The following is a 14,289-nucleotide window of genomic DNA, read 5'->3' as shown; positions in this document are numbered from 1 at the left end:
TAATAGCTGAAGGGAGGGGCTCAGCAGACACATAAAATATAGCACCTCCAATGTTGCACTTCACTTTCAAAGGTTGCCTAAGGGGGCTGACCCTTCCCATCTTTCTTTCTTGTTTCAAAAAGATTTTATTGGATCTTTTGCTTTTGCATCACTTGCATTTTCCTCAGTATGCCTTCCATCCCACAAGAGAGCTATCCATTAGGACACAGATTTTTTTTTTTAAATATATAAAGAAGAAAAAATTGGCAAAATCAGGTAACATATCTAAAAAGTCTGACTTATATGATAAATGTTCCAAATCTTGGGTGTCTTCTTATATCTCTTCATTGGAACCAAGTTTGATCATTAAAATTCAGTAGTATTCAGTTTAGATTATTTTGCTCATGTTCTTTTCATTTATGCTGTGATAGTCATGTGTGTTTACATACAGGTGATAGTTATCTATATTTATATCTCTATATATCAGCCTTTATGTGTGTGTATGTATTTACATTTTTCCTGATTTTGTTTACTTTATTTTGCATGAGTTCATATTTCTTACCATGATTCTCTATATTTATCCTCTTTGTATTTTTTAAACTAGCATGATGAACTTGTCTTTAAAAATACAAGCTATACTTAATAGTGCAAAGAAATATAAACATCACAAATTATAACTATAGAGTGTCTGAGTGATGAATGTGATTTAACAAAGTGCTCATGTCCTCAAATGGTTCACTTTTTCCTTGGCAGATGATGTAGTCTCTTCATATTTTTATATTATTTTTATTTATTTCATTAAATATGTCACAATTACATATAAAATTAACATTCTTTTAAATTTTTGAGTTCTAAATTTTCCTTTTCCCTCATGTCTCAGTCCCTACCTTGAGAGGGCAAGCAATACAATGTTGCTTAAACATGTGAAGCCATACAAAACATGTTTCCATATTATCCATGTTTTGCACACACAAACATTACAAAGGAAATATACATATATATGTATATATATATACATATTGTATATATATGTACAAATTATATATATATATATATATATATATATATATATATATATATATATTTATATATGCTTCAATTTGTACTCAGTCAATCAGTTCTCATTCTGGAGGTAGATAACATTTTACAACATGGGCCCTTTGGACTTGCCCTGGATCATTGCCATTGATCAAAGTAACTAAGTCTTTCACAACTGATTATCATTACAATATGGCTGTTACCATGAACAGTGTTCTCTTGGTTCTGTTTACTTTAGTCGTATCAATTCATATGTCTTCTCATTTCCCCCTGAAATGGTTTTACTCATCTTTTCTTATATCACAATAATATTTCATCATAATCATATACCACAACTTGGTCAGCCATTCCCTGATTCAGTTTACAATTTCGTGCAACCACAAAAAGAGCTGCTATAAATATTTGTGTACAAATAATTTATTTTCCTACTTATTTGATCTCTTTGGGATATAGACCTAGTAGAAGTATTGCTGTGTTAAAGGGTATGCACAGTTTTGTAGACCTATGGGCATAGTTCCAAATTGTTCTTCAGAATATTTGGACTAGTTTCATGTTTATCATTTCTTACAGGGTAATAATATCCATAATATTCATATGCTACAATTTGTTGAACCACTCTAGCTCAACACAAACAAACATGCATCATTCTGTTTCTTCCAATAGACTGTTATCTCCATCATCACCACTGATGCTATTTCAATGTCTCTTTGTATATTAGCTCCTTGTCTATTAACTAGAAACATGCCTACGTCTCCCCTAGCCTCAAAATCCTCTCACTTGATCGTTCCATCTCTGATAGCTATAGTACCATGTCTTTTCTGACCTTTGATGTTGTCCTTTGTCTTCTCTTCCTCTTTTCTTCAACCTCTTACAGTCTGGTTTCTGACTTCATTATTTCAATGCAACTGTTCTCTCCCAAGATGCCAGTAATCTCTTAATTGCTAAATCCAGTAGCCTTTTCAGTTCTCATCCTCCTTGACCTCTCTGCAGGATTTGACATCGTTGGTCACCCTCTTCTTGAAACTCTTTTCTTTTTAGGTTTTAGGGACAATATTTTTCCTGGTTCTCCTCCTATCCAACAGCTCCTCAGTTTTCTTTGCTGAATCCTCATCCAGATCATGCCCTTTAATTATAAGTGTGTCAGACATTTCTGTCCTGGGTCCTCTTCTCTTTTCCTTCTATTCTTCCTCACTTGGTGATCTCATCAGCTCCTTATGGATTTAATTACCTTCTCTGTGCTGATGATTCTGTAATTTACTCATCTCCCATTAACCTCTCTGCTGACCCTAAGTCTCCCATCTCCATCTGCCTTTCAAATATCTCAAATTAGAAATTCAGCTACTATTCAGTCACTTTTAGTTGTTTCTGACACTTACTGATCCATTTGGGGTTTTCTTGGCACAGATACTAGAATAGTTTGTCATTTCCTTCTCTTGTTCATTTTACAGAGAAGGAAACTAAGTCAAACAGAGTTAAGTGACTTGCTCAGGTTCACATAGCTAGTAAGTATCTAAGGTCATTTTAGAACTCAGGAAAAAGAGTCTTCCTGATTCCAGGGCCAGCACTTTATTCATTGTGCCACCTGGTTGTAGATACCTTAAACCCAACACATCCAAAATTGAATTCGTTATCTTTCTCTCTAAATCCTCCTTCCCTTTTAAGTTACCTATTACTGTCAAGATGTACTGCCAGTGTGACTCACCATGTATATGCACGCATATTTCCAGGGTAAATCTGCACCATATAAACTTTCTTCCTCAAAGATGAAACCAAAATATTTATTCAGATACCAGAAAGCCAATTTCACCATGGTAACAAGGAAGATTGTACACATTACTAACAAAGGGGGGGCTGTCATCTCCAAGCCTTCCCTCCATCAGACCTCCCCACAAACAAGTTCCCTAAGGCAAAATGTCTCTCTCTCACTGATCTAGCTGCTCTGCTCTGCCTTCTGCCTCTCTCAGCTCCAACATATTCTCTTTTTCTGTGCACTTGTCCTGCTCCACCCATTCAGCAAACACCTCCCACCATGAGTTTCATGTAACTCAAGCTGTGGGGTGGGCCAAAGCTCAAAATAGGTCACATGGGCATATTAAGGGTCAGGGAAGATCTTCAAATTCCCTTAACATTTTATTCAGTCCCAAGATCTTTCATGCCCATTAATAGGTCAATGAGAGTTTAGAGGTAGTTGATATCAACATAACTTCACAACAATATATCAGGGATAATACAAAATAAACACATAAAACTATATCTTACAGTTGGAGCTTAGGCATAAGTACCCCATTATTCCCCCCTCAAATGAATGGGACCCAAAAGTCCCTTGGGGCAAGGGTGAAGGTCTCTTCTTCTATAGCTACTTTCTGCCAGATTGGATGTAGATCTGTCCCTAACACTCGAGGGCTCGTTTGAGGGGTCAGTTCTTTAGCTAGGATCTGGAACATGGTGGATGACAGGTCCAGGGATGACACACCATAACCTCGGACAGAGGGTGACATGCAGCTTAAGTAGTTAGTCATCTACAAGTGCAGGGCACTAGGCCTGTGGGAAATAAACCTAGCAAGCAGGTTAAACAAATAAACAAAGACCAAAATAACTAGAATCAGGATAAATATATTGTCAACCAAGCTACTGGAGTCCATCAACCCACTGGAACTACATTAATTCCTATCTTTCTTACTGCGGGGTTTCCCTGTATAAGAGAGACCTCTGCCCAGTATCTGTTAATGCTCTCCTTACAGCAGCTGGTTCAGTTTTCTAGTACCTGATTAAACTGATATGAGTTCTGTAATCTCATCTGTGTATTTCTTTAATTTGATCTAGGGGTTGACCAATTTCTTATTCTCTCTGAAGGTATAACAAATTTGGATACAGTGATTCAGGAGGATCTATAGAGGGAGTTGTCACTTTCCTAGTCCATCCATTATTCAGTCTCTTTTCTCTGGACATCTTATGTAGTCCATTAGTTGGAATGCCATCTATTCTGTCAAAATTTATCCCTGCTCTTAATAAAACAGTAAACATTTTCCCCCTTGTTAATCTATTCTGACTTTGAAGTCACTTTCTATTTGCTCTGCTCTCTTGAGGAAATTTATCTTTTTCCCTTTCCCCTGAGTCACTTAATTGTGAAATCATATCCAGCACCTCTAAAATAGAGTGTCTTATTTTCCCAATTAGTGGAGTCATAACCTGGAACTTATAAGCAGGAGGAGTCGATTTCACTATTAAATTCCTTTGAGAAACTGTTAGGGGAGTGCTATGACAAGCCTCGAAATCTGTGATCACAATTGCCATTTTCATTACCCCTACCTTTAACTTTCTCATACAGTCTCTAAGTGAATGCCAGAGTCTATTGTCACTAGACCACAAAGAGTCAGCAGGACACTGCTTATTGCATCCTTTGGCAGCTAAAGTTGACAAATTAGTTTCATTGTTACCTCCTTGAATATGACAGTCTCTAAAAATTTGTTATACAAAGGGATTCTGACTAATTCCTATCAGTTTCAAACAATCCATGTTATCTATTCATACTCTTCCAGCACCTTTGTCACTGATTCTCACCATATAACATACTCATGATTTTCCAGTTTTGTGGGGTGGATTGACTTAAAATATCAGTGCCCTTCTGCTGAGCAAAATCCTCAGCTACTTCCTTAAACACTGTGTGGCCCCCAAGGTTCTCCTGCTTCCTTTGTAGCACTGGACATGTACCTATATTCCCAGAAGCCTCTTTATCTACATTTGTTTCATTTTTCTCTCACATATTTTCCCCCCAGGTGTCTGGGCCCCAATCAGGCCCTGCAGATGAAGGAGTTGCATTCACTTTCCTGTTGTTAACTTCCCCCACCCTTTTTATTTCTGAGCCACTCTCACAACTGCCTTTTCTGTTACCACTTGACATTGTTTCGCTTTCTCTTCTTCTTCTTCTTTTTTTTTTTTTTGGAGGGGGCGGTCTGAATTCATATTTATTTATTTATTTTTAGTTTTCAACATTCATTTCCACAAAATTTTGAGCTCTAAATCTTCTCCCCATTTCTCCCCTCCCTGACCCCTAAACGTTGTGCATTCTGATTGCCCCTTCCCCCAATCTTTCCTCCCTTCTATCAATTCCCTCCCTTCCCTTATCCCCATCTTCTCTCTTGTCTTGTAGGGCAAGATAAATTTCTATGCCCCATTACCTGTATTTCTTATTCCCCAGTTGTATGAAAAACAATTCTCAACATTCGTTCCTAAAATTTGAGTTCCAGCTTCTCTCCCTTCTTCCCTCCCCAATCATCCCCACTGAGAAGGCAAGCAATTCAATATAGGCTATATATGTGCAATATTGCAAACAACTTCCATAATAGTCATGTTGTGTAAGACTAAGTATATTTCCCTCCATTCTCTCTTGCCCTCCATTTATTCTATTCTCTCTTTTGACCTTGTCCCTCCCCAAAAGTGCTTACTTCTAATTGCTCCCTCCTCCCATTTGCCCTCCCTTCTACATCCCCTCATGCCCCACTTATTCCCTTCTCTCGTATTTTCCTATAATGTAAGATAGAGTGTGCATGTTATTCCCTCCTTAAGCAGCACATGATGAGACTAAGCTTCACTTTTTTCCTCTCACTTCCTAACTATTCCGCTCCACTGATAAAGCTTTTCATTGCCTCTTTGATGAGAGATAATTTGCCCCATTCCATTTCTCCCTTTCTCCTATCAGTATATTCCTCTCTCAGCCCTTAATTTTATTTTTTAGATATAATCCCTTCCTATTCAACTCACCCTGTGCACTCTCTCTCTCTGTGTCTCTCTGTGTCTCTCTCTCTCTTTCTCTCTATCTCTCTGTCTCTCTGTTTCTCTCTCTGTCTCTCTCTCTGTGTTTCTCTCTGTCTCTCTTTGTCTCTCTATGTCTCTGTCTCTATATCTATATCTATAAATATGTATACATACATACATACATACATACATACATACATACATACATATCTATAGTGGGGGTATAATGCCTCCAAATACCGAGAAAAGTTTCAAGAGTTACAAATATTATCTTTCCGTGTAGTAATGTAAACAGTTCAACTTTTAGTAAGTCCCTTAGGATTTCTCTTTCCTGTTTATCTTTTCATGCTTCTCTTGATTCTTGAGCTTGAATGTCAAATTTTCTATTCAACTTTGGTCTTTTCAGCAAGAATGCATGAAAGTCCTCTATCTCACTGAATGACTATTTTTTCCTCTGAAGTATTATGCTCAGGTTTGCTGGGTAGGAGATTCTTGGTTTTAATCCCAGTTCCTTTAACTTCTGGAATATCATATTCCAAGCCCTTTGACTCCTTAATGTCGAAGCTGTTAGATCTTGTATCCTGACTGTATATCCACAATGTTTAAATTGTTTCTTTCTAACTCCTTACAATATTTTCTTCTTGACTTGGGAACTCTGGAATTTGTCTATAATATTTCTAGGAGTTTCTCTTTTTGGATCTCTTTCAGAAGTTGATTTGTGGATTCTTTCAATATTTTTTTTACCCTCTGATTCCGGAATATTAGGGCAGTTTCCCTTGATAATTTCATGAAAGATGATGTCTAGGCTCTTTTTTGATCATGACTTTCAGGTAGTCTCATAATTTTTAAATTGTCTCTCCTGATTCTATTTTCCAGGTCAGTTGTTTTTCCAATGAGATATTTCACATTATCTTCCATTTTTTCATTCTTTTGGATTTGCTTTGTATTTCTTGGTTTCTCATAAAGTCATTAGGCTTCCATCTGTCCCATTGTAATTTTTAAAGAATTACTTTCTTAAGTGAGCTTTACAACCTCCTTTTCCATTTGGCTAATTCTGCTTTTTAAAGTGTTCTTCCCCTCATTGGTTTTTTAGACCTCTTTTGCCAATTGAGTTAGCTTATTTTTAAAGGTGTTATTTTCTTCAACATTTTTTTGGGTCTCCTTTAGCAAGCTGTTGACTCACTTTTCATGATTGCCTTGCATCACTCTCATTTCTTTTTCCAATTTTTCCTCCTCCTCTCTTACTTGATTCTCAAAATCCTTTTAAAGCTCTTTCGTGTCCTTGGACCATTGCATATTTATTTTGGAGGTTTTGGACACAGAAGCCTTGACTTTTAGGTCTTCCTCTTATGATATGCATTGTTTTTCCTCATTTTAAAGAATGGAAGAAAATGCCTGTTTACCTAGAAAGTAGTCTTCTATAGTCATTTTTTTTTCTTTTTTGGGCATTTTCCCAGCCACTTACTTGACTTTTGAATCCTTTGTCAAGAGGAGGGTATATTCTTGAGACCTGTAAGTTCTCAGTTCCTCCAAGGTGGCACAATCAAAGGAGAGGGATTTACTCCTTTCCTGGCCTGTGCTCTTGTCTGTGAGTAATCAAAAGCACTCTGTTCTGCCCAGGATCTACCAATAGGGTTCCCTATCCAGAGACTACCAGCTCCAGGGCTCCTCCTCATCCCAAGAAAGCTACACATGGCTGAGATCTAGATCAGCCACTAAATTCCCCCACTCAAGTAGGCCACTCAATTAGGTCAAGGGCTCCAAAGATGGATGGTGCTGCTGCAGTTGCTGCTGCCATCATTGCCAGACTTCTCACCCAGGTGAGAGAGTTTTCTCACTGACCTTTGGAGCTGTCTTTGGGGTTTGTGGATTGAGGAATCTGGGAACCACAACTATTGTCCAGAGATTCTGGCCCCTGAGGCTTACTCTAGTCCCTGCTGGTGCTGTGCAGCCAAGGCTGGGCTGGGCTCCATGGGCTGCACTCCACTCCAAGACTGATGTGATAGACCTTTCCTGTCTTGGGCTGGAAATCTCTGTCACTCTGTCATTTTGTGGCTTCTGCTGCTGTAAGATTTGTTGAGAGTAGATTTTTACAGGTATTTTATGGGTTATTGGGGGGGGGGGAAGCTTCAACAGGTGCATCTTTCTACTCCTCCATCTTGGCTCTGCCCTTCACTTGCTCTTCTAAAGGACTGTTCAGCCACTGTAGCATAGAAATCTTCTCTTGTAAATCAGCTAACTCCCTTTTCAGCAGAATCATTTCTTCCAGCAATTTGTCTCTACTTTTAAATACATAATATAATAACATAATAGCAATTCCCATCCTCTTCTACATACCCTTGCCAGTTTTTTTCCTGGTTCTATTGATATTCCTTGCAAACATCTTTCTAAATCTCTGGGTTCTCTCTTTTGTAGCCTGGGTTGCCAGTTTTCACAAAATCCTCTGCTTTCAGTCCATTCTCTCATGAGAAGGAGGAGTAAGGTAAATCCTCCCATCCCAGGATATCAATTTATTTCTCTAGAGCCTTCCTATCTCCAAGTAGAGGTTTTATATTTCACAATCAATTCCTCACTGCCTTTTGTAGTGCCAATGTGATACCCACAGCAGCCACTATGGATATGTATGTGTATTTCCAGGGCAAATTCGCAAAATATAAACTTTCTTCCTTAAAGACAAAACCAAAATATTTATTCATATACCAGAAAGTCAATTCCACCATAGTAACAAGGAAGTTTGTACACATTACCAAGAGAGGGAGAACTATTATCCCCAAGCCTTCCCTCCTTTAAGCCTCCCCAGGAACATGCTCCCTTAGGCAAAAATGCCCCTCTCTCACCAGGGTAGCTGCTCTGCTCTACCTGCTGCCTCTCTCAACTCCACCTTACTCTTTCTTCCTGTGACACCCTTCTTGCTCCTCCCACCAGCAACTCCATGGAACTCAGGTTGTGGGCTGGGTCAGAATTTAAAGTAGGTCACATGGCCCTATTAAGAGGCAGAGAAGTTGTTCAAATTCCCTTACTATTATACATTATGCTATCTTTTCAGTTCTATAGGCTAGCAATCTTGGAGTTATCTTTATCTCTTCACTATCTCTCACTCTCCTTATCCAATAAATTCTCAAGGTCTATTAATTTCAACTTTGCAACATATCTTGAATAGGCCACCTTTTTCTCTTACTATCACTATCCTAGTAGGAGTTCTCATCACCTCACATTTGGATAATTTCAGTAGCCTCCTGGTGGTTGTGCCTGCCTCAAGTGTTTCCTTATTCCAACTCATTCTTTATTTAGCCTCCAAAGTAATTATCTTAAAGTGCAGGACACATCACTTCACCTTCATATTCAACAAACTCCACTGGCTCCCATCTGTATTCATAATTTTCTTTGGTATTTAAAGCCATTTATATCTTCACCCTACATTTCTAATCTTCGAGCATACTCACACTTATGTACTCTTTGATCCATTGATACTGACCTTCTTGCTGTCCCAGGAAAAAGACATTCCATCTCTCAGCTCTGGGCATTTTCTCTTTGTGTCCCTCATGCCTGGAATGTTCATACTCCTCATCTCTTCTGTCTGACTTCACTGCCTTCCTTCAGATCCCAACTTTATTTTTCTAGAGAAACACTTTCTCAATCCCTAGAAACCTCCTTCTTTTAATTATTTTCTACTTTTCTTGAACACAGTTTGTATATTTTTATTTACTTTTATCTCCTTTATTAAATTCTGAGCTTCTTTAGGAACTTTACAAACTGTTTTTTGTCTTTTGTAAAGTAAGATCTTAGCACCACATCTGGCACATTTTGTTGTTGAGTAGTTTTGGTAGTGTCTAACTCTTCTTGCCCCCATTTGGAATTTTCTTGGCAATGACACTAGAGTCCCTTCTCATCCCTTCTCATATTAAAAATGGGGAAACTGAGACAAACAGAATTAAGTGACTGTCACAAAATTACTAAGTGACTGAGATCAGATTTGAAATCTGGTCTTTCTGATTCCAGACCTGGTCCTCTATTTACTGTTCACCTTAGCTGTCCTACTTGGAACATAGTAGGTACTTAAAAAAAATCTTAGTTGACTGGCATTATCTAAATGTAAATCAACTTTGTTTCCAATTCTTTGTTGTCATAAAAAGTGCTGCCATAAATATTTTTGCATACATGCAGATTTTTTTTTATTTTAATCAATGACTGTGTGTGTGTGTGTGTTCACACACACATGTGCAAACGTTGTGCTTGTAGACTATATTGCTTCTCATAGTGGTGCTAAGGCTGTTCAGATACAGGTTCAAACTAGAAGCCTTAATACTGGAGGTGGGTGGAGACCTTCTGGCATGGGTTAAGGAGTGGATTATCAGAGAAAGTTTATAGCAAGAAACTTCAAAGGTAATTGTAAGCAATTGACAATGACAGTAGTATTCCCACAGAGACTTATCTATTCTACCTTGGTCAGTTCAAGGAAATTGGCCTCAGGTGGTTACTCTAGTAAGAGGATAAAGACCCTTTGATAGAGGTACTAACAGCTTTACCTTGAGATTCTCCATATGAACTCTAGCTGAAATTCTCAAAGGTGTTTAGGCAGGACATACAATTCAAATCCACAAGGATCTAAACATTAGCAGAAATGGGCCTTGCTGATTATTTTACCCATTTTTAAATCAGAGGTTCGTTATCTGGCATCAACTAACTTTCAAAATCAAAGGATTCTGATATACAATTGATTTCCTTTGTTATATTTTTATTTTATTTTAATCATTTGAAATCATTCTGAGAAGCACTCACCAGCAAGAAAAATCAATTTGTGTATATTCCAAAAAATAGACTGGAACTCCCAGTTTACTACTTTACTACAAAAGTCCTAAATAGAAAACTCATTTTTATGTACTTAATGAAAAGTGGCATAGCAAACTACCAATCATACACTTTGGGTTTTTGGTACATCACAAAAAATAGTGGCTTTTTTGATTTTAGCATGCCCTACAACAGACTTTGACTTTCTAGCCCTACTGGGCTGTATTAAGTTGGGAAAAGAGGATAAAAGATTCACATTTTCCTTGAGATAATCCTCTCTGCAGTCACAGATGTATGCTGTTCAAGGATGTGGTTTCCTCTTTATCTAGATCCTTGCTCTTATCTATCAGACATTATCACTGCTTTCTTTTCCTAAACAGACTTCAGGTAATGAGGAGCTTGGAATTTTTCCCCAAATCCCTCTGTTCTGTGACCAACTTTGTTAAAAGGACCTTTGTTCTCAGAAGGTTTATTATTTGACTTTTCTTCATACATAATAGCATGGAAGGGAGTATTTGAGAAGGTGGGCTGGGGTGAATAAGAGGAAGAATTAACATGGGAGTTAGAGGAATGTGACATTATATCAAGAATATATGCTTCTGTATAGTTTGTATAAGGAATTCATCTTTGTACCTAATATAATGCACATAAGGTAGATGAGATAGTTGAGTAACTTTTTGTCTTCTCAGTCCTGTATTCCTGCTCCTTACTTCCCATTAACCAATTCCCCTTCTGTATTTCTTCCCTTCCCCATGAATCATTATTTTTGTAGTCAAAGATATTTTTGAGAGGTCCCATTATGCTAATTTTCTCTCAGCTACAATTTCCTCATTTTTAAAATGCAGCAAAAGAATATACCTAATATGGTTTTGTTTTGTAAAGATAAATTCTATATAAATCGTTCTAGAAACCTCAAAGTGCTATATAAATGTCAACTATTATTATTAAAAGTAGATTTTCATAATGGAGGGTCTTGTGCAAGGAAAAGCAAAGAGGTCAGTGTCTCTGGATGATAGTGTATGTGAGGGCGAATAAGGTGAAAGGAGTCTGGAAAGTGAGAAAGTGGCCAGGTTGTATAGGGTTTGGGATTAGATTTGATCCTGAAAGTCATAGGGAGCCACTGGGGTTTATTGAATAGGGGTTGACATGATCAGACCTGTGCTTTAGGAAGAATAGCTTGACAATTGAGTGGAAGATAAACTGAAGTGGGGTAAGACTTGAGGCAAGGAGCCCAACCAGAAGACTACTGCAATAATAAGGGTGGTGTCAGTCTTGGAAGAGAGAAGGAGGCATATTCAGGATATATTATGTAGGGAGAATCAAGATGACTCAGCAACAAATTGGATATGGGAAGCTAAGGAGAATAAGGAATCCAGAATGACAGGAGTTGATTGAGTTAGGGAGTGATGCACTCAAATCAAAAGTTACTGTCTTTCAGTAGTTAGTCTGGGGAAAGATCTACAGGTTTTTTTTTTCTCCTTTCACTCTTTTTATTCTTTTTTCTCTTGCTTCCTTCCTACTCTACATAATTGCATAATTCCATTACACCAACCTTTCTTAAATGTTACACTCTAAAAAGAATTTCACTCTTTTCCTCATGGCTTTCTCATTCAAAGTTCTTGATCTTGGAGAAGATACCAGAGAGTTGTTAAATTGTATCAAAAAGCAGACTTGTAAAGTATGGGTAATGGGTATCTCTTCCATAGACCTAATCCATCCAACACTTTTCCTCCTTTCTCCCCCAACAGCAACACATTTTAACATTAAAAGAGAAGCTACTTAAATCAAAGAATTTTGACTTAGAGAAATGTGTGGGAGAGATGAATTTTAACTTTGGGCCTTTCAGTGTTACTTGCTTACTCCAGGAAGCAGATTCTTCATTCCTCCTACTAGGCCCCCCGCTAGTCCTAGAGGGAGTAAAATATATGGACTTGGCATTGTTTAGTAGCATGCAGCTGCATACTCCTTCTACCCACCTAACATTTAAAAAAAAAAATACCCTTTACCAGTAGTTATGCACCCCACAGGGCTGAGTAAAAACAGAGATGGATTGGGGAGAGAGTGTGGGCTGTAAGAGCAGCAGGAATATTTGAAATTTTGAAAAATTACACTTGTGACTCTTACATACTTAAGTAATTACAACTGTTGATATTCTCTCTCTCTCTCTCTCTCTCTCTCTCTCTCTCTCTCTCTCTCTCTCTCTCTCTCTCTCTCTCTCTCTCTCTCTCCCTGTCTTTCTCATGCTAAGAGGGCTTCTGGATTTACTAGATTCAGGATGTTAGGTGAATGCTTCCCTAAGATGACAAGTCTCAAGGAATATTCTGCAAGAGCTAGAAAAGTATGATTTCAAGGAAGAATGCTTAGGAAAAGCATCTGTTATGACAATCACCAGGAAGACTAAATTGTGTGAAGCAAGTCTGGCTGTGACAGAAAGTCCTAAACTGTTGGGGAAAAAGATGAAAAATAAGCAATATGTTGGCAGTCTGCAGGAGAAACTCAACATTTTTCAGTGGTATATACACAATGTTACAACTGTTGGTTGAAACATCTAAATTTTATCAACTGATATTTATTCAATAACAGCACATTTTTATTGAGTTTAAGGTGCAACAGAGGCTGATGGAAATGCAAATAGTTGCATTACACCTATTTCTCTGTCCTCCTCGATTTACAGGAGAGGGATATGGCATATACATAAAAATAATACAAAATTCATAAATGATAAATGCATCAGAAATAGGTAAACAGAGTTCCTTTTGAGATTAAAGGAGAAAAGGTCCTTACTACCTGGAGGTTGGAAAGAGTGAGGGAAGAGAGATCACAGAGAGATTACTGAATGAGGTAGTTTATAAATTGGACTTTAAATCTATTGAATGCTGATCCACGAGGTCTGTAGGTAGGAAGAAAGCTCATTATTCTAGGCTTAAATAGCATTGTTCAAAAGTATGGGAGGTGAGGAGAGTAGGGCATGCTTGGGTGCTCCTGCTTGTCTCAATCACTAAATATTCAGAGAAGAGTAATATGAGGTCAAAATATGAAAGCAAGGTGGTATTCTACTGTAGCAGGATCTAAGAATTTCAAAGTTATTCAGTGAGTTGCAGAAAGAGGTTGAAAAATCTTGAGTAGAACAGTTACATGGCAAGCTCTGCACAAGGAAGATTAATCCAGCATCAGTGTGAATGATTGAATAAAGGGGGAGAGAGCAGAGACAAATACTAATGAGACTGTGTTATCAACCTAGGAAGATGGTTAGTGGGAGAGCAGCAAAGTGAAAAAAGAAAAAAGGAAGAAGGGAAGAGAGATTGTGAGGGTAGAATTGATAAGACTTGTCAAATGAATAGGAAATGAAAAGGGAGAGGGAATTCAAAGAGAATAATAGTCTTAAACATAAGGAGATTCAGTGAATGGGAGTGTTACTGATAAAAAAAAAATATTTGAAAATTCAAATACACAAGGAGAAAGGATGTGTAATCTCATCCCGGGGAATATTCCCTTCAAACATACAGATTATAAACTATTTATGGCTGTCCATCCTGTGCTACTCTTGTTCTATCTAATCTTAAATTCACCATAATTGTCATCCCACTCAACTGTATACCTAGGTCATCTTGTTGTATTGTATTCTTGCTTCAACACCTCTCCACCTAAAAGAGCACTTTCCAGACTGAAATCAAGGCTCTAGGAGACTCTAGTCTTTGTGAGAGTTAATATACTCAGCTTTCAAATTCT

This window comes from Notamacropus eugenii, chromosome 6 (genome assembly GCF_028372415.1).
Source record: "Notamacropus eugenii isolate mMacEug1 chromosome 6, mMacEug1.pri_v2, whole genome shotgun sequence".
Classification (NCBI taxonomy): domain Eukaryota; kingdom Metazoa; phylum Chordata; class Mammalia; order Diprotodontia; family Macropodidae; genus Notamacropus; species Notamacropus eugenii.
Note: the sequence above shows the minus strand (reverse complement) of the source record.